At 44.0% G+C, this 20,871-nt stretch overlaps 1 non-coding gene across 1 annotated transcript; it reads right to left on the bottom strand.

Annotated features, from left to right (window-relative positions):
• Positions 1 to 3,214: 3,214 nt before the first annotated feature.
• On the bottom strand, positions 3,215 to 3,286 carry trnak-cuu (transfer RNA lysine (anticodon CUU)). The gene has a single exon. It is a non-coding gene; the product is annotated as a tRNA-Lys (tRNA).
• Positions 3,287 to 20,871: the final 17,585 nt, after the last annotated feature.

Here is a 20,871-nt window from a genome sequence, read left to right as displayed (position 1 = left end):
CAGTTGAAGGCACGGCCGCCAGTGGTGGGGCAATGGAAAATCAAGGTGCACAAGAGGCCAGAATTGGAGGAGCACAGAGATCTCGGAGGCTGGAGGAGGTTACAGTGATAGGGAGGGGCGAGGCCATGGAGGGATTTGAATACAAGGATGGGAATTTTTAATTCGGGGCTTTGGTGGACTGGGATAATTGTCAGTAATTCTGACTAAGTCTTTGAGCAGATCCAAAGGAACTTTAAAATTACACTTAGGATTGTGTGCTGTTAAAAGCTGCTTCTGGGGCTTGCTGAGACACAAACTGAAGCGTAGCCTGATACATGGTTGATACTTGAATTGTTGGATAATGGTCAGAAGATAGCACAAACTACAAACATTGAATTATTTGGTAATTTCCACGTTCCTATCAATAGATTTTTGTTGGGTGAGGGTATCAAGGGATATGGAACAAGGGCCAATAAATGGAGTTGAGGTACAGATCAGCCATGATCTAACTGAATGGCGGAACAGGCTCGAGGGCTGAATGGCCTGCTCCCGTATTTATCCAATTCCCTTTTGAAAGTTACTATTGAATCTGCTTCCACCGCCCTTTCAGGCAACGCATTCCAGATCATAACAACTCGCTGCATAAAAAAAAATTCTCCTCATCTCCCCTTTGGTTCTTTTGCCAATTACCTTAAATCTGTGTCCTTTGGTTATCGACCCTCCTGCCAGTGGAAACAGTTTCTCCCCATCTATTCTATCAAAACCCCTCATAATTTTGAACACCTCTATTAAATCTCCCCTTAACCATCTCTGCTCCAAGGAGAACAATCCCGGCTTCTCCAGTCTCTCCACATAACTTAAGTCCCTCATCCCTGGTATCATTCTAGTAAATCTCCTCTGCACCCTCTCCAAGGCTTTGACATCCTTCCTAAAGTGTGGTGCCCAGAGTTGGATACAATACTCCAGCTGAGGCCTAACCAGTGATTTATAAAGGTTTAGCATAGCTTCCTTCCTCTATGCCTCTATTTATAATAAATAATTTGATGATGGGTTCCTGATTGTAAATAGTTACCATTACTGAAGCATTTTTTCTTGTTCCTACTACCCACTCACCCTATATTAATATCTACCAACAGTGATTTTCACATCCTCAGGCTAAATCACTCTGCAAAAATTGCTTTCTTATACCTCCTCCAACTTAAAGGCTTTTATTAAGTTCACCCTATGTTTAATGAGGTGCTTTGGGCAGACAATTTCATGCAGGTATATCCTTCATACTCAGTGCTACATTGCATTAAATTATAAAATATTTTGGTGTTCTGTGCAATCTCTGATTTGATTCTTCCGGAGAGAAGGAAAAACACCTTTACTCATTTTCTGGATTCACCACAATATGAATTCTGCACCTGTTTATCTTTGGACATTCGCACTAGAATGTTGTATTTCAAGGCTTCATCTTAACATAGATTTATATTTTGTAATGCAAAGAAAGGAATATGAATTTCTCATATCCACTGTTCAGTGACTAGGATGTTAATCACTGCGGGATGATAAAAATATTAATTATTCAGTAAATTGTGAAACATATTTGGCATCTTCTCCATGTAGCCTGAAGATTTTCTCAGTGCTAGTGCTCGAATCTTATGGCAGTTTTTTCCTTCAGTTCTGTACCAAGATCCATGTAATTATGATGTTGCTACAGACGTGAAACAAGATACTGAAATGTTACAAAGTCTTATGAAAAAAGTTCAAAAGTGACCCACCTCTCTCTCCTACTTTAAGGCGCTCCTTAAAACCTACCTCTTTGACCAAGCTTTTGGTCACCTGTCCTAATATCTCCTTATGTGGCTCGGTGTCAAATTCTGTCTGATAATCGCTCCTGCGAAACGCCTTGGGACGTTTTACTATGTAAAGGCGCTATATAAATGCAAGCTGTTGTTGTTGTTGAAGTGAAACACACAAAGCCCATTTCAACCAGATTTCAGTCATGAAATTAAAGGCCCGATTTTAACTCTCCAACCTCGACGAGAGCAGGGGGGAGGGGGTCCGGGGTGGGGGGGGCGGGCGGGGAATGGGATCTGGTGGGGGGGGGTGCGGGGGTTTAAAATACTTGCATTGACCTACTCACTTGATTGTTTTTGGCCTCGTGTTCTGGCCGGCCATTGAGGCCCTTGCTTCCAGGCAGGCGATCCTGAATGTTTCCCTCTCCCACTGACCAGAAGAAATAATCTTCCACGATTTAACGGCTCAAATCCTTTCAAAATTGTGAACAGTTCTATTAGATTTCCCCCCTCCCCTCCCAACCCACCCTCCATTACCTCCTCTGCAGCAGTGAGCACAGCCCTAGTGTTTCAATCATAATTGTCACATAGAAATGACTAGTAGCGGATGAATTCCTTTTGAAATTTCTCTCTCCACTAAGGTGTTGGCCTGTTTCTTTTAAAAGGGTTAAGACTTCCATTAAATCTATGGTCGGGGAGATGTTATAAGAACTCACCATCACAGGGAGTAGTTGGGGCGAATAGCATAGATGCATTTAAGGGGAAGCTAGAGAAATACATGAGAGAGAAAGAGATAGAAGGTTATGCTGATAGGGTGAGATGATGTAGGGAGGGAAGAGGCTCGTGTGGAGCTTAAACACCAGCATAGACCAGTTGGGCCGAATGGCCTGTTTCTGCGTTGTACATAAGAACATAAGAAGTAGGAGCAGGAGTAGGCCAATCGGCCCCTCGAGCCTGCTCCGCCATTCAATAAGATCATGGCTGATCTGATCCTAACCTCAAATCTAAATTCATGTCCAATTTCCTGCCCGCTCCCTGTAACCCCTAATTCCCTTTACTTCCAGGAAACTGTCTATTTCTGTTTTAAATTTATTTAATGATGTAGCTTCCAGGGGCAGCAAATTCCACAGACCTACTACCCTCTGAGTGAAGAAGCTTCTCCTCATCTCAGTTTTGAAAGAGAAGCCCCTTATTCTAAGATTATGCCCCCTCGTTCTAGTTTCACCCATCCTTGGGAACATCCTTACCGCATCCACCCGATCAAGCCCCTTCACAATCTTATATGTTTCAATAAGATCACCTCTCATTCTTCTGAACTCCAATGAGTAGAGTCCCAATCTACTCAACCTCTCTTCATATGTCCACCCCCTCATCCCTGGGATTAACCGAGTGAACCTTCTTTGTACTGCCTCGAGAGCAAGTATGTCTTTTCTTAAGTATGGAAGAAATTCATCTTCCCTGACCGGGAATCGAACCCAGGCCACGGCAGTAAGAGCGCCGAATCCTGACCACTAGACCACCAGGGAAGTGTTTGTCCACCAATTGTTCTAGACTCTAGATCTTCTCATCCCTGGTATCATCTGAGTGACTCTAAGTTTAACCTTTTCCGTAATAAACAAAACGGTCTTAGCTCCTTCTAGAACCCTCCAGGGCCACGAGGAAGAGCAAACAACCTTGTTTATAACCGCTTTCAAAGATAAATAAATAAAGTTGTGCTAGTGTTTGTGACCCAAGGCCATGTGATATCACTTCTCGGAGAAAAACAAACAACCACAAATAAACCCCATTGAACTTTAAATCATGCGTGTCTCCTACCATACAAAAATAGCAACAGAACTGAACAACGCAAATCTTCATTAAAAAATAGCAAGCTTATTTGGTTAGTTGCAAAACTGCAGACTTCATTTCAAGTGGAAAAAAGGGCCTGGATTTATTTTAAAGTCTGACCTTAGTTTATTATTAAACACCATTGGACGATGAGTTTGAAAGCAGTTTCGGTGTAAATCAGAACCGAGATCTCTGGTAGGTGTCAGGCTGGTACTAATTTATACACGGAGTTGTAAACGGGCATTTGATATTTAGGCCCCGATTTATACTACCCCTCCCCCCACCCCCGCCCCCGCCTGACGGAAACCGAGCCGGGGGGGCAGTTAAAATGAGTGCGACGACTTACCCCCTCCAATCAGGCTGCTTTCCCACCGTGTCCCGAAGTTCACCCGCTCTTTTAAGCAGGCGAGCGGGATATCTGCCCCCCTCCAAAGCTGGTGGGGTCTTCTTTAAATATGCAGATCTGCTATTTTACTCAGAGGCCCGAGCGAGGGAGGTGGGGAGCAGTGATGGCTTCTCCCCTGTCAGGCCTGACCTGCCAGGAGGCTGGATCGTGGGCCAGGAGAGGCCCAGGCAGGTGAGTTCTAAATTATTGTGGGCCCGGAGGAGCAGGAGTGCTTGAGTATGTGAGCTGCCAGCCAAAAGTTGGATGCGTTTGGCGCTGCCAATGGGGTCCAGGTTGGACTGGGGATGCCAGTGAGACCTAAGCTGGATGATACTGCTGGCAAGAGTGAGGTCATGTCATGACTGCCAGCCAAAGTTGGATCAAGATAATGTCGTCAATCGGGTTGATGCTGCCAGCTGGTGTTAGATCAGGTGGGGGGGAACTACCAGCCTGATTTGGGTTGGATGAGAGCTGCCAACAGAAGCCAGGTCATCGTGAGTTACGTTAGATTGAGGCTGTAAGTAAGAATTGGATCAGAGCACCACATACTTTGGTCGAGCATGATCTCTGTGTGAAGCTATCTAACAGAATCTCTGCGCCAAACTATCTAACAGAATCTCGTGTTACAGTCTCTAAAATGGACTTCATAAAATTTTCCATTGGCCCATTTTGTCTAAGCTGTGCAATGTTTCCTGGGCAGATGAACAAAATCAATATTTATCCACACTTCATTCCAAGTTAACTGCTTGAGAAACGAATATCATTGCAGATGCCTCGTGATTATCTGTTTTTCTGTATCTTGTATTTCAGAGCAAAGCTGGTCAAAGTAACTTTAAGAGCAGCTGCCAATTGGTGGTGGTTAAATAAGACCAAAAATAGATTTTAATAACGTCTTCAGTAAAAGAGGAAAATGTGCCCCATTGGTTTTAGTCAAGTTACTCTGAGTTGATCAGCACTGTGTTTATTGGTAAAAAGCTGTGTAGCTCTTAATAAAGAAATGCTCTGTCTCATCCAGGAAGCCTCTTTTATGTAGATGCTCAGGTCTAAAAATTGGACTCCATTGCGTCTGTTTCATGGGCAAGGTGCCAATTTTGGAGGCCGCCTCCCGTGCTTGTACAGTATTGGAAACGATCAGGCCGTTGCAATAACAGACATCATGGGGGTGAATTTAGGAGGCAATTGCGGGTGTGTGGGGTGCAGAGGGGGGGGGCTCTGAAAATCGCGGAAATCCCGTTCGGGTCCGGAAGCCGTCTCCGATCCGCTGACTTCCGAGTTTCCCAGGGACCCACCAGTGTGCGCGCGGGCGACCCGAGAACGGAAGTCCCGCCAGCAATTAGAGCCGGTGGGATGACAGTTAAAGAGCCAAATGTACCTCATTGAGGTACTGAAGGCACTTTACCTGTGACTGAGTAAGTGATCGTAACGATTTTTAACTTACCTGGGCGGCTTGCCCACCGCTTCTGATTCGCGCCTGGTGAAACCAGATGTGAAGGGCCGGATCAGGGAACAAGAAACTAAATAAATTAAATAAAATAACATAGACGGAAGTGAAATCACAAAATTAACCTACCTTTCCACCCTGCTCTGATGTCCGATGTCTCCCTCTCCGATCTCCCCCTCTTCACCCCCCGACGATGTCCCCCCGCTGTCCCCCTCTTCACTCTTCACCCCCCCCCGATGTCCCCCTCTTCACCCCACCGATGTCCTCCCGATCTTCCCCCGATGTACCCGTCTGCCCCCCTGACCTTCCCCTCTCCCCTCTCGATCTCCCCCTCTTCACCCCCCTCCCCGATGTCCCCCTCTTCACTCTTCACCCCTCCGATGTCCCCCTCTTCACCCCACCGATGTCCTCCCGATCTTCCCCCGATGTACCCGCCTCCCACCACCCCCCCCCGGTCTTCCCCTCTCCCCTCCGATCTTCCCCTCTTCCCACCCCCCCCCAACCCGGTCTTCCAGTCCAGTGCTGGACGATGTCTCGCTCTCTCTCTTTCTCGCAGCCCCCCACCCCCCCGCGTTGCAGCTCCTGACGGCAGCCAGCCTGTCAATCAGGCTGGCCGCCGGGCGCGAAACCCGGAGAGGACGTTAATTATCGTCAATCAGCATGCGATTGTGTCGGAAACGGTAAGTTTTGTTCACGCGGGTTTGCCACGTGCACCTTCACCGCCCCCCGTCCCCCGCCACCATTGCAAAATCGAGCCGCATACTTTGAACAAAAATCCATCTGCTACAGGGCATTTTAAATATTCATTATCGTTCTATACTTCCAAATATGGATCTGGCTTGTATCCATTCCTTTCAAAACAATACGACCTTACTCACAAATTATGACATGGCAATGATCTACATTTGAAAATATATTGCACTGTTAATGTCAAGATGAAAAATGTTATAAAATTCTGGATTTGAATCTCATTGACAGGTATCTCCATTAGTCCAAAATAAACACGTCATTAAGTTGCTTTACCTGATTGATATTTTAACCTTGAAGCCATATTGACCCTGGAGTAATAAATCCTCCGATACGTTACTATCTTACGAAGCTCACGGCTCCGCAGCTCTTGATGCGCTCCTGTCTAAATAGTATCGATGCCACATTCTGCAGCATGAAGGGGAGGTGTCAGCTTTTCTCTTGGGCACCCGAAGGAGCAGAAGAACATATTTGATGTTCCTGGCGGGCAAAGCTCCACGGCGGGAGTGCTAATTCCAAACATTTGCCCCTTAGGTGTCTCGGCTCTGGAGGAAGGAAAATCTAAGGGGACTTCTCAGCCGCATTGCTGTTGTTTATCTACTGGAAGCTGACCGACAGCAGCAGTGGTGGATGTCCGTGAGTATCCCAAATACTCACCCTCTTGGACACAGGAGATGAATGCCCTGGGGAGACCTTGGGGGAAGCAAATGGGGGATAGGGAAGGGTGTGTGGTCTCAAAGGAGAATGCATCCTATCAAAACAATTCTGAATAAATCCGATTTACTTTTTGCTATTTATTTGTAATACGGTTGATAAACATATTCAGAATAACATCTTATAGGAACAAAGGAACAGGAGTAGGCCATTCAGCCCCTCGAGCCTGTTCTGCCATTCAATGAGATCATGGCTGATCTGTATCCTAACTCCATTTACCCGCCTTGGCTCCATATCCCTTAATACTCTTGGCTAGCAAAACTCTATCAACCTCAGATTTAAAATTATTAATTGAGCTAGCATCTACTGCTTTTTTCCCATCCGTCCATTTTAATGGAGGTTGTGTGGCAGAGATACACACCTGTAGTTCCCCTCCAAGTCACACACCATCCCGACTTGGAAATATATCGGCCGTTCCTTCATCGCCGCTGGGTCAAAATCCTGGAACTCCCTTCCTTACAGCACCGTGGGAGAACCTTCACCACACGGACTGCAGCGGTTCAAGAAGGCAGCTCACCACCACCTTCTCAAGGGCAATTAGGGATGGGCAATAAATGCTGGCCTCGCCAGCGACGCCCACATCCCATGAACGAATAATAAAAAAAAGTTACCCATAGATTGTGGAACCGCCCCTGATATTTTCCCAGTGTCCATCGCTCTCGGATATGGTGAGATAACCAGTTAAATCTCCCTGTACCAACCGTGCCAACAACGGCCCAGAAATTCGGAAGCGCCCATTTTTCCTGCCCATCTATTTTGGTCTATCTTAGTAGACCGATTAGCGGCTGAAAAACAGGCGCACTGTGGATCAATTTCAACGCGGCCAACTTGTCTTAAATCAGCTTCAGAGGTTCTGTACTGCATCAATCAAACATTTCTGATTCTCATATCAACCATTCTTGTATCGTGACCAAATTATGAGTGGTTTTATGCTTTGAATTCACACCCCTTTGGAAATCACCCAAACTGGCTTCACTTAGGCCCTCTAAGCCTGAATTTTCCGACTGATGTTATTTTAAAGCCAGCGGTTAAAAGAAAATCCAGGCTTACATTCATCAGAGAAAGAAGAACTTTATTCTATCAGTCTAGGCTGAACTTGATCCCAGGTCCCAGATGTAACAGACTTCTAATCCACCGTGCTGCACAAACACCCTAATCTTTAAAATGTCCCGTTATTTAATTCATCAGCACCAAATGGAATTATAAAATATTGTACAGCCTCTCTGCTCCATTATTCTGCTTTTGTAATCTGGAGCACGAGATACTTACAGAAAATAATATTAGCATAAACTCAATTGTATTCAGCATTCAAAGGGTTAAGTCTAGGCAGCTACTGAACCATTAATCTGGAGGAATTTGAAACATTTCCCTTGTTTACTCAGAGCTTCTTTGTTTGAATTTGACCCATTGATGTTCGGTTGGATTGAATACTTACTCAGTGATATAAATCTCATTGACAACAAGCTTTTAATTCTTAGTGAGTCTGAGTTAAGACTTGTTGCAGAATCATCCATCTGGCACTTTTAATGCAGAGATTTTTTTTTTGAATCTGGGTGCTTTGATAGAAAAGGACTTTATTTTGACCACTAAACCTCAAGGCATCAACAAAGAAACGATACATGTCCCTGCAGAGGTATTTATGTACATGTGCTGCATTCCCTTTTTTTGAGCTGGGCTTTTCATCGAATTTTACATAGAATTCCATAGAATTTACAGCACAGAAACAGGCCATTCGGCCCAACTAGTCTATGCCGGCATTTATGCTCCACACGAGCCTCCTCCCACCCTTCTTCATCTCACCCTATCAGTATAATCTTCTGTTCCTTTCTCCCTCATGTGTTTATCTAGCTTTTCCTTAAATGCATCTATGCGAGTCGCCTCAACTATTCCTTGTGGTAGCGAGTTCCACATTCTCACCACTCTCTGGGTAAAGAAGTTTCTCCTGAATTCCCTATTGGATTTATTAGTGACTATCTTATATTTATGGCCCCTAGTTTTGGACGCCCCACATTTTCATTTTAAAACCATTTTCTCCTAAACCTCTTGTTCTTTGACTTTATGCCTATAATCCTAAGGCCTTAACATTCACGCCCTATGTCTGTATATCTTAATGTCTCCGTGTGTATAATACAAATTCAGGAAATAGTGGGCTGCTTGCTTGATTTGACCGTGTGTGTTTTTAATTTCTGTTTTAAAAGCTGAGGAGAATGCTGAATTGTGGTGAATTCATTGAAAAATAAAGTAAAATTTATATTCCAAGTGTTTCTAAATTGTATTGTGGTTCTGTTATGTTCATTGACTCTCTGTAAAAATGCTAACATTTCAATGGTACCATATATAATAATAACCCTCAGTGATAATTATCAGATATTGTAAATAAAAGTGGCACTTTTTGTGTATTTGGCAAGATAATGGGGATACAAAGTGTGATTTAATTATTTTTTTCACAATAGTGTCCTATATTTTATTTGCTGCATGTAGCACAGTCCATTGTACATTGAGGTAATGTAAACTAATAATAGCCACTTGGATTTTAAACAGAAACCATTTAGTTATTCTTCTCCAGCTATAGAAGGTTCTAGAGTGCAGTAGAATGTTGCAGAAGCATCTGTCAGGAAATGCTGAAAATGCGCTGAAAATTTCTAGGTTCATGGAATCTTGATAGGTCGGGGGTGGAATTCGATCCTGGTGGTAACATAAAAATGGGGAATGGCGAATCGGCAGCTTACTCAATATTCTTTTCTATTGACTCCCGATTCGCTATCGACCGTCCTTTGCTGCCACCAAAGTGAATTTCACCCCCATTCTGTTTCATTTTAACCCTGCGTTCCGGTCTCATGTTTCTCCATCGTATGTTGCATCAAATATTCTTTGAAGTGATGTAGATGTGGGCAAGCGACTACATAATGGAAAAATCCCAGCCCCAGACTATATAAATCCTACAGTTTTTTTTTTACACACTATTGCAGAGTAATACAAAGTAACTGGAGGCTTTAAGGTTAGTGATTGGGGAGCTAATTCAATACCTAGCTCTTTCAAAGAGCCGGCACAGGCTCAATGGGCCAAATGGCCTCCTTCTGTGCTGTAAGATTCTATTATTCCTTTCCCCTCAGCTTAACAACAGACAAGCTCATGATTTCAATTCTACCAGGCCATTTTGCTCTATAACCTGAGGCTCACAGTACCTGCACCTTTCTCAACTTGAAATTCATTGAATCATAGAATCTTACAGCACAGTAGGATCCCATTCGGGCCCATCACCCCTGTGACGCCTCTTTGAAAGTGCTATCCAATCTTAACCTTCTTTGCTCGAAGGAGAACAATCCCGGCTTCTCTTGTCTCTCCATGTAAACAAAGTCCCTCATCCCCGGTATCGTTCTAGTAAATCTCCTCTGCATCCGCTCCAAATTGTGCGTACTCCATCTGCACTGAGCATATTGACTCACTTGTCAGGAATAAGCAGCCTGTCTGTGACCGTAAGCTGCACCAGTTTGAATAATGTGCAGCTATTGCACAATCTAAAGGTTCAGTGGTGTCAATACATGAAGTCACACTGTTCCCGGAGTCCTTCGTTTTCCTGCGGAGGACTTGCTGCATTACATTTACAGTTAGAATTCAGTACTTCAGAATTTGATACCGCAGGAAGGAAATGGAAAAGAATTTGCCTGGCCGCAATGAATGACAGGGAAAGGAACAGAGCGAACCATCTTATACTTGCTCCTGAACGTCGGGAAAGTAATTTGGAAATTGCAAGCCAAGGCACGGCAACAGATAAAACTGATGCGACTGGAAATCGGAAAAAGCTAACGCAGCAGATGCACATCTGAGGTGAGTACCAAAAATAGGCCAATGGCACTGGTGTATTAAAAATGTCAAAAGTGTGTGTCGATGAGATGCAAATGAAAACGGATGAGCCACAGATGAAAACAGATGGCCTGTTGAACAGAAACAGATGAGTTGCATGCTGACTTGAAGATAAAAACTAATAACCTGCAGATGAAAATGGATGACCTGCACATGGTGAACAGAGACACCAGAAAGGAGGCTGAAAGAGTTCCAATAGTAAAAGCAGTTAATTTGTGCTCCGTTGACCCAACATCAGAGTGGGATATCATAAGGCAGAGTTGTCAAAGCTTTTTCCCTTCATGGGTCACATAGATGTGTCCCGTGGAGCCATGGAGATCACATCAAAAGTTTAAATCCACGTTCCTGCTAAGTTGCTTATATCTCAAGCTACTAAGTGTTCTGATTAGTACTTAGCCACTGATGAGCCAATGATGCTAAGGATAGCCCGTTCCGAACCTTCACAAACCCGAATCCAAAAGGGCAAACCAGCGAATATGAAATATAAGTGCAAACAGGACTATGCTACCTGGGCCTCAAGATCCAGATTGACATGTTTTGGGCGCCATGCGTGAGTCACTTTGGACACCTCTGCCCTTATATACACTGAGAAGAATCACATTGTTTGCAGACGGATAGCTGAGCCGCATCAGGGAATTCTGTGTCATTAATAGGTCCGATCCCACAAACCGGCACTCCCAGTGGGAACTGCAAGAGGGTGTGGGGGAGGAGGGAGTCTGTCTTTTTTTCATCCTTTAAGTTTACGGTGTGTCAGTAAATCCAATAAACTTGCAGTAGGAGAATCAGAAGTGCTACTGGTGGTGTTGCAGGAGCGCCAGTGTTTGCAATAATTGTGAAATTTTACCAAAGGGTTTTAATATAATGGGAGTTTTATTTTAGATCAGGTCTCCAACACAAAAAAGCAAAACTGTAATTAATATTGCCCAGAGGGGAATCACATGCATCTACATATTTAAATGTCTTTGTGCTCACAATATTCTCATGATTAGTTGGGAGATCTCCACATGCCTGTTGAATATCAGCTGAGCTTTTCATGTTCTTAGTTTTATTTCTCAGGCTGGAGCAGTTGTCTCCCTGTATTACGCTAGACTACCTTTAGAATTCTAATGCCAGAAACATCAAAACAGCGTATAACATCTTCCAGAAGCCCCGGGTTATGGTTAAAAGTGGTTTAAATCAACATTTAATGCCTTTAATGGTAAGGACTGGGTTTCCCTTTTTGTTCACGAATCATTTGAAAATAAAACTGTTTAGCTGAGGTACAGATGTTATTTTCCTAGTAGACAGGGTAGATGCTGAGAGGTTGTTTCCCCTGGCCGGAGAGTCTTGAACTAGCGGGCAGAGTCTCAGGATAAGGGGTCGGCCATTTAAGACTGAGATGAGGAGGAATTTCTTCACTCAGAGGGGTGTGAATCTTTGGAATTCTCTACCCAGAGGGCTGTGGATGCTGAGTCGTTGAATATGTTCAAGGCTGAGATAGATAGACTTTTGGACTCTAGGGGAATCAAGGGATCTGGGGATCGGGCAAGAAAGTGGATTTGAGGTCGAAGATCAGCCATGATCTTATTGAATGACGGTGCAGGCTCGAGGGGCCGTATGGCCTACTCCCGCTCCTATGTTTTATGTTCTTATATGAGTATACCACTCCTCAGTAAGTGACTCCTAAGCCATCCATATAAGATCTGGAGATATCAAGGCCTAGAGTTCCACTCCAATACTTACCCGATCCATCGCCAGCTCATCTCCGTTCAAAGAGAACGAGTGCATCTTCCTTACACATAGCATCATAGTATCATAGATTAATACAACATAGAAGGAGGCCCTTCAGCCCACCGAGCCAGTGCCAGCTCTTTGGTAGAGGTATCCAATTAGTCCCACTCCCCTGCTCTTTCCCCATGGCCCTTGTAAATTTTTTCCCTTCAAGTATTTATCCAATTCCCTTCTGAAAGCTACTATTGAATCTGCTGTGGGATTGTCCATTTTAATCTCCCAAGCAGTGGGAAGACATATCAGGAGAAAAAAAGAAAAAGTCTGGAATCAGCTTCCTGGCTTTATAGGGCCTAAAATTCCCGCGTGTGCTTGATGCTTGATTGTGCAGGCACAACAGCAGAGTAACTCTTTCTAACCTACCTGTTTTCACCCAGTTCTTATGTGGGGAATAGAGTGTGGCGACTGCATGGTACAAGGTTAACCAAGCTCCAAGCAGCCAGCGGATTGCATGTCTAGGCTTGACAGTCTGTGGTCAAAGAAAACAAATGATTTTGAGGATAGCAAGAATGATCCCTGTAGAAGAATTTCTCTTCCTCAGCTTCAATGATGTCAATTGAGGTTATCTCTGTTTGTAGAAAAATGTAAACAATTTTACAACACCAAGTTATAGTCCAACAAATTTATTTTAAATTCCACAAGCTTTCGGAGGCTTCCTCCTTCCTCAGGTAAACCAACATTTTTCCACATTTACCTGAGGAAGGAGGAAGCCTCCGAAAGCTTGTGGAATTTAAAATAAAATTGCTGGACTATAACTTGGTGTTGTAAAATTGTTTACAATTGTCAACCCCAGTCCATCACCGGCATCTCCACATCATGGCTACTGTAGAAAAATGGAATGTGCTCCTGTTTCCAAGGCGTGTCTCAAGCAGAATGGGATAAATAATATCTTCAGTGCCTTTGAGAGAAACAACTGAGAGAGAAACATTTTTAATGAAAGAACTCGTATTGATATAGTGCCTTCCACATCCTTAGGACATCCCAAAGCACTTCAAAGCAAATAAATTACTTTTTTCGTGTAATCACTGTTGTTAGGTAGGCAACTGTTACAGCCATTTTGCGCATTGCAAGGTCTTATAAACAGCATTGATATGAATGGCCGGTTAACCTGCTTGATTGAGGGATAAATGTTATCCAGGACACCGGGGAGAACTCCCTAGCTATTCTTCAAAATAGTTCCATGGGATCCTTCAATTCCACTGAAGAGGGCAGAGGGGGCCTGCGTTTAACATCTCATCCGAAAGACGTCACTTTCGACAGTGCAGCACTCCCTCAGTACTGCACTGAAGTGACAGGCCACATTTTGTGCCCAAGTCCTGGAGTGGGACTTAAAACTTTGTCACTGACTGGCATTGAAAAAACAGGGCACTTTAGTGGCAAAGGGTTTTACTGTAGATGCAGTGTCATTTCTAAGAAGCCTTCGGGGCTTTTCTTGGGCACTTAAAGGGAGAAACGTCAAAATGTGACTGGTTGCCCAGTTAATTCAGGCAGTGAATTAGAGAAGTTGACCACGTACCATCAAAATTAAAAGATCCCTATTTTCATCGTCACGGGAAAGGAAACAACTGAGTTCCAGGAAATAAACAATGCCTCCCAGGGACTTTTACTCGAGCTCTACCGTCCAAATTATTAACCCACCTAAGTGGCCATTGACTCACTCCTGGGTTTGATAGGCCTCCATACATTGCTACGGAAAAACAAAACAGCTCTTCACCACCCTCCGATTCTAACAGTTGCATAAAAGGATCTTTCACTTCACACACGGAGGGTAAGCCGGCTGATGCACCGGTTTCATAAAGACTTACAAGGATGAATCGGCACCATTATCATTCAAACATTTTCATGAAGCTAAGGAGATGGGAATCTATCCCATGATGTGACATTCAATGGCTCTCACAAGATTGTAACCCCCTTTCCCCTCCTTGATCTTAATTTAGCACCACGTAAAGCAACTGTATATTTATATATTTTCAAATGTACACAAGTAAGCATTTTAAATTACAAAGTTTAGTCCAGCTGAACTGTACTTTTTAAAATGATTATTAGGGGCGATTTTTTGACTTTGTGCTGCAGGCTGGAAGTCTTGCCCGTTTGGAGCACGTATTAGAAATTCGGTGCCGTGCCCCCCATGATTTTTCCGACTAGCTGCCCGTACCCGCACACCCACAGCTGCGGACATGGGGTGAACACCCTTGCTTTGGTAAGTCTGTTCCCAAAAAAAGCTGGGATATCAGACCCAAATGGGACCAATAAGATATGTGAATGCTGGACTGGCCGTGATTTTGAATGCTCCCTCAGAAATACCCCAATCACAGTGACACTCATTCACTGGCACTGTATGAAAGAAGGCATATCAGAATGATCGGCAATCAACCTACCCTGATTAACTATGTTGGCCAGGGGCTGCAGAAAGTAACCTGAGACATCAGCTGCTGACACAGGCAAAAGCAACTTTTGAACTGAAGTAACCTGAGTTCAGTCGCTGGCCTGAGCTGGCTGGAACACGGTTTGAATTAACCAAGTTTTGTGAAAGACAAAGGAGATGTGATAAGACACAAGTTCTTATTTAGAAAAGGAGTAATGAGGTAATGCTACCTAAGTCCTTGGGACAGAGCCAATGAGGAGAAGACACAGAGTAACCGAGCAAGCCTAAACCAACGAAAGAGAGAGACAACACAGCTTGAAGAGATAAGATTCGGAATAAGAATGAAGGATCTGGGGCGTGGAGCCAGAGCGAAGACTCCGGAGACCAACCATCGCGGAAGTGGAAGACCCTACGTCAGGGACGTAGAGACGACGTCGAGAGAGAGAGAGAACGGAACGCCTGGCCAGCGTCAGCTCTCCTTTTCGGGTATTATCCTTTATATTCTGTGACCACTCAGGGAGTGTCAGAGAAACTTAGTGGGTGTGCGTTTAGATCCTAGTTTGGGTATAAAACTGTATAACCTGGTGCAAACTGCATGTCTATATCTAACCAGACGTATAAGCTATATGTATATGATCTAACGGCGTGAATAAAGCGAATTGTGAGTTAAGAGAGAATTGACTCTTCTCCTCTTTGTACTAAGCCAGTAACCGTAACCGGCGACCTCCGGTCAACAACCACATCCACCAAGTTGCCAATAGCCATATTTGCAAGCACTGTGACACCTACCCGATAACAACCATGGGGAACTATCTTCACAGGATCTGAGACAGCAGAGCAACAGTTGGAGACCTGTGCCATCTGCTGCTAAGATGCAAAAAGGGTTGTTTTTTAACATTCTCATTCTGGCAAGAACGGCATTGCTAGCAAGGCCGGCATTTATTGTCCATCCCTAGAACAGAGCCACTTCAGAGGGCAGTTAAGAGTCAACCATGTTGGTGTGGAACTGGAGTCACGAATAAGCCCAGACCGGGTAAGGACAGCAGGTTTCCTACCCTAAAGGGTATTAGTGAACCAGTTGGGTTTTTAATGACAATCCGACAGCGTCATGGTCACTTTTTAATGATACCAGCTATTTATTTCCAGATTTTTAATTTTTTAAACTGAATTAAAATTTTCAATCTGCCATGGTGGGATTTGAACTCACGGTCTGCGGAGTATTAGTCCCAGCCCCTGGATTACTAGTTCAGTAACATAACCGTGATTCTGCCGTACCCCATTGATGATAAGGCTGCCTACCTTCAGCTCCTCACAGGCGTGCTAACATATTTGATCTATGGGGTTGATGCAATGGATTGGCACATATGGACATCCACTTCACAACCATCTCCATATATAATACACCGTCTCCACTTCAGCAGCCATCAAGTAGAGGTCCAGTACCATTACTTCCCTGCAAACCCTGGAAATCCCTCCCTAAACCTCTCCACCTCTCGACCTCTCTCTCCTCCTTTAAGACGCTCCTTAAAACCTACCTCTTTGACCAAGCTTTTGGTCACCTGTCCTAATCTCTCCTTATGTGGCTCGGTGTCAAATTTTGTTTGATTACTGCCCCCCCCCCCCCGCCCCGTGAAGCACCTTGGGATGTTAAAGGCGCTGTATAAATGAAAGTTGTCATCGTTGTTGTTGCTGCACATTGATAATTGCGGATTGGTTTACTTCACTTCTTCACCCTTTGTCCCTTCTGACTTGGTCAATGGGTTGAGACGCCTCACGAGCTTTGCCCAAGGAATTTGTGTCTCCCTATTCTCTCACTTCCCTTCAATTGCCCGCATCCTTTAAGAGAGGCCTCGGGGGGTGGGGGGGGGGGTGGGAGAGCAACGGAGGCCGGGGTTGGGGGTCGTTGGAGACTGGAGGGGCGGGGGGAGCAAGGGACGGATAAGGCTGAATCAATATGGCAGGTGGCGCACTTCTGGCTGGAAATGGAGACTGTAAAGACCTCTTAGTGCTCGAAGAGTTAAAGTTACATAGAATCCCTCCATTAAATCATATGGGAAAATACATTGATACTATTTGCATTAGAAAATGGGTTTGTCTTATCAAATATGGATAACACATAATTTAGACAACTAATTAGCAGTGGCCTGATTATCTCCAGATTTTGCAACAAGGCCAGTAAATTGATCAACATTATATTAACCTAAATTAATTTAATAATTACTTGACTTTAAAAAACTCATAAATTTACACATTGTTGACCAATGATTTTCCCATTGTATTTTTTCAGTCTCGAGATCTATAGAATCACACAGCACAGAAGGAGGCCATTCGGTCCATCATGCCTGTGCTGACTCATTGACAGAGCTATCCAATTATTCCCACTCCTCCCGCTCTTTCTCCATAGCCCTGAAAATCTTTCCCCTTCAAGTATTTATCCAATTCCCTTTTGAAAGTTACTGTTGAATCTGCTTCCACCTCCCTCTCAGGCAGCGCGTTCCAGATCATCACAACAAATCAGAACATGATTTGCAAACAAACAGAAAACTGCTTCCCAAATGTTTTTTCTTGGATTTGCCTTTAAGGACCATTGTCCCATCGGGGACTTACAGGCATTTCCTGCCCTGTGTCTTTAAAATCATTTAGAAGAGGCAGTTGGTGGCATTTGGTTGAGACAATGTAACCCCATCACTCGGGTTTTAAGTGCACCATTTGGATGAAACCCTTGGGATCACATAAAACAGAAAGTCCGCAGGAACACCATGTAGTGCTGCTATGTATTCACTGTGCTGGAGAGTGTTTAGTATGCAGAGATTCAAGAATGAGAATGACACAAAAATTAGTTCTGGAATGATTGTCTCTAGCAGACAAGGGCGATGGGCCACTCACAAATAATAAAATTGCATTGGTACTGACCTAGGCCAGGTTAGTTCTGCTCCATCAACTTTGATGTTCCACAATTTATCATTTATATATTTATATATTTGTAATATATTCCTATGTGACCAATGACAGATCGCAATGGCTGGTCAGGTCACCTAATGGCACGACAAACTCCTTTGTCTATAAGGGTCCAAACATCAGATTAATTTGGCCAGTCTCAATCCAGTTCCTGATGGGCACAGGTCCTCAGCACAAAACTGTAATTCAAAATTAATTGGCACTAAATTGATCTTCTCATCTTTGCCACCCGCGGTTCGTAAAAGGCAATAAATCGACTTCCCCTTGTGCTAACTTGTATTCATTAGTTACAATTTCTTTCAAAATGGAATTGGATATATACTTGAAAAGGAAAAATTTAGAGGGCTTGGGGGGAACGACTGATCTTGATCTCCTCTTTAGCACCTGGCAATTCGCGCTATACAGGCTCCATTGAAATGAGGCCCGAGACACAGGGAATACACTCTGTGCACCCCCCCACCACTCCCGCTCGCGCAAAAATGGGCGCACCCGAATTTCTATCCGGTCATGTCTGAAATTATTCATTTATTGTTCCAGCTGTCTCTCAGTGGGTAGCACTCTTGCCTCTGAGTCAGAAGGATGTGGGTTTGAGACCCGCTCCAGAGACTTGAGCATGTAATCTAGGCTGACAGTCCAGTGTGATACTCAGGGAGTGTTGCACTATGTGAGGTGCCGTCTTTCGGATGAGATGTTAAACCAGGGCCCTGTCTTCACTCTCAGGTGGTCATAAAAGATCCCATGGCACTGTTTCGAAGAAGAGCAGAGGAGTTCTCCCCAGTGTCCTGGCTGATATTTATCCCTCAATCAACACCACTAAAGAACAGATTGTCTGGTCATTATCTCATTACTGTTTGTGGGATCTTGCTGTGCGCAAATTGGCTGCCGTGTTTCTTACATTACAACAGTGACTACCCTTCAAAAGTACTTCACTGGCTGTGAAGCGCTTTGGGATGTCCTGAGGTTGTGAAAGGTGCTATATAAATGCAAGTTCTTTCGTTTGCTTTGACGCTGGCGGTACACTATTTATTTTAAATAGGTTAAAATAATTGCAAAATTCAGACAATTATATCATATAGCAGGCAGCTCTGTACCATAATGGTAAGTCAGTACAGGATGTAACCATCGTTCTCAGTGTTTTTAAAAAAAACTTAAATCAGTGAGCATGTGGTAGAAACAAGATAGAGAAAGGAGCATGGTTTATGGAAAATATAAACCTGAATCAGCCTGTCTGTATAATTTACGCAGCTCGATTTTTTTTTGTGGTGGTTTTAATTCCCAGTAAACCACAGAGTCCCTTCATGTGTCATCTGTATCCTCACCTTTACTCCTTCAGAAACGTTTAATCTTTTCATAACCTGCCAACATTCCAACTCCTTTCAAAAGGAACTGATCAACAGGGCGATAATTGGTTTTAGCAGTTCCACCAATCTGCTACTGTGTGGGGATAAAACAAGCCTTTCTTTCAGTGAGCATTTACACTGTCGGTGGCTCTCAATAGCAGCAGTTCAGGTACCAGCCAGGCAGTAAAGCTCGGCTCCTGCCTGGCTGGAAATTTAACTGTCCTGCTCTGCATGTGCCTGGATACACAGTTAAAAGTTTCCAACAGTTGAAGATTGAAATGCTTAAGGGGGCAAGTGACAGCAATCTAAACATTTAAATTGATGCCAGGCAAAGGTTTTAAAAAGTGCCATGGGAATCCAGTGGAACCCTTTGTAAACTGGGTTTCACACCACATTGGATTTGCACTCAAAGTGGTGAGAGACTCCGTCCTCCAAGGGAACTTTGCTCTGCTTTCCTCCAGAGTCATGTCAGACCCTGGCTCTGTGCTTAAATAGTGAGTTTAATGTTGGTGTGGAGAGGGGATTACTTCACCCTGACCGTAGACATGCCTCGAGTCTTGCAACAACAACAGTAACAACAAGTTCCATTTATATGGCACCTTTAACGTGGTAAAATGTCCCAAGGTGCTTCACAGGAGCGATTATCAATCACAATTTGACACCGAGTCACATAAGTAGGTATTAGGACAGGTGACCAAAAGCTTGGTCAAAGAGGTAGATTTTAAGCAGCGTCAGAGGAGGAGAGAGAGGTAGAGAGGCGGAGAGGTTTAGGGAGGGAATTCCAGAGCTTAGGGGCCTGGGCAGCTGAAAATAGGGGATGCGCAAGTGGCCAGAATTGGAGGAGCACAGAGATCTCGGCGAGTTTAGGACTGGAGAATGTTACAGAGATAGAGAGGAGCGAGGCAATGGAGGGATTTGAAAACAAGGATAAGAATTTTAAAATGGCAAAATGGCAAAAGTTCATATTGATGTTCTCTATTAATGTTCTGTAACCACAACCTAAGTTAAGTGACGTGGTAGGGACACAGAATCTATGGCTTTCTGCATTTCAAAGACCAGGATCATAAGCCATGACTCAGTGGCCGTGCTCTCACTTTTGAGTCAGAAGGTTGTGGGTACAAGTCCCACTCCAGAGACTTGAGCACATAATCCAGGCTGACACTCCAGTGCAGTTCTGAGGGAGTGCTGCACTGTCGGAGGTACTGTCGGTTTAACGTCTCATCTGAAGGAAGGCACCTCCGACAGTGCAGCACTCCCTCAGTACTGACACTGGAGTATATTGTATAATAGGAGCTTTATAAAAAAGCCAAATATTCAAACATGGTTGTTGACAACAACATTGCTAATTGATGCCAATTCTTAATAGTTAATTATTTATACAAGTGTACATGATTACATCATAACATATGAAAGGCCCAGATGTGTGCTTAATGATGCAGTAAAGATTATTCACACACAGTGGGGCGGGATGAGGTGGAGCAATATCCAGGGAGACCAGCAGGTAGCACTGAATTCTCAGTGCAGTTCTGCAAACGTATTTCCTTTCTGAGAGCCCGTTTTATGAATTGGTCGAACAATCGATGATTTTGCTGTGGAGGGGGTCGCAGTAAATTAGCACATGTGACAATTCCCGGGCAGAAGATGTTTTTAAAAATAGAAATAAAGTGACAAGGATAGCATGCAAAATGTTTTTTTTTCCTTGA

The sequence above is a fragment of the Heptranchias perlo genome, chromosome 15, assembly GCF_035084215.1.
Source record: "Heptranchias perlo isolate sHepPer1 chromosome 15, sHepPer1.hap1, whole genome shotgun sequence".
NCBI lineage: Eukaryota > Metazoa > Chordata > Chondrichthyes > Hexanchiformes > Hexanchidae > Heptranchias > Heptranchias perlo.
This window is presented reverse-complemented; position numbering and strand designations above follow the sequence as displayed.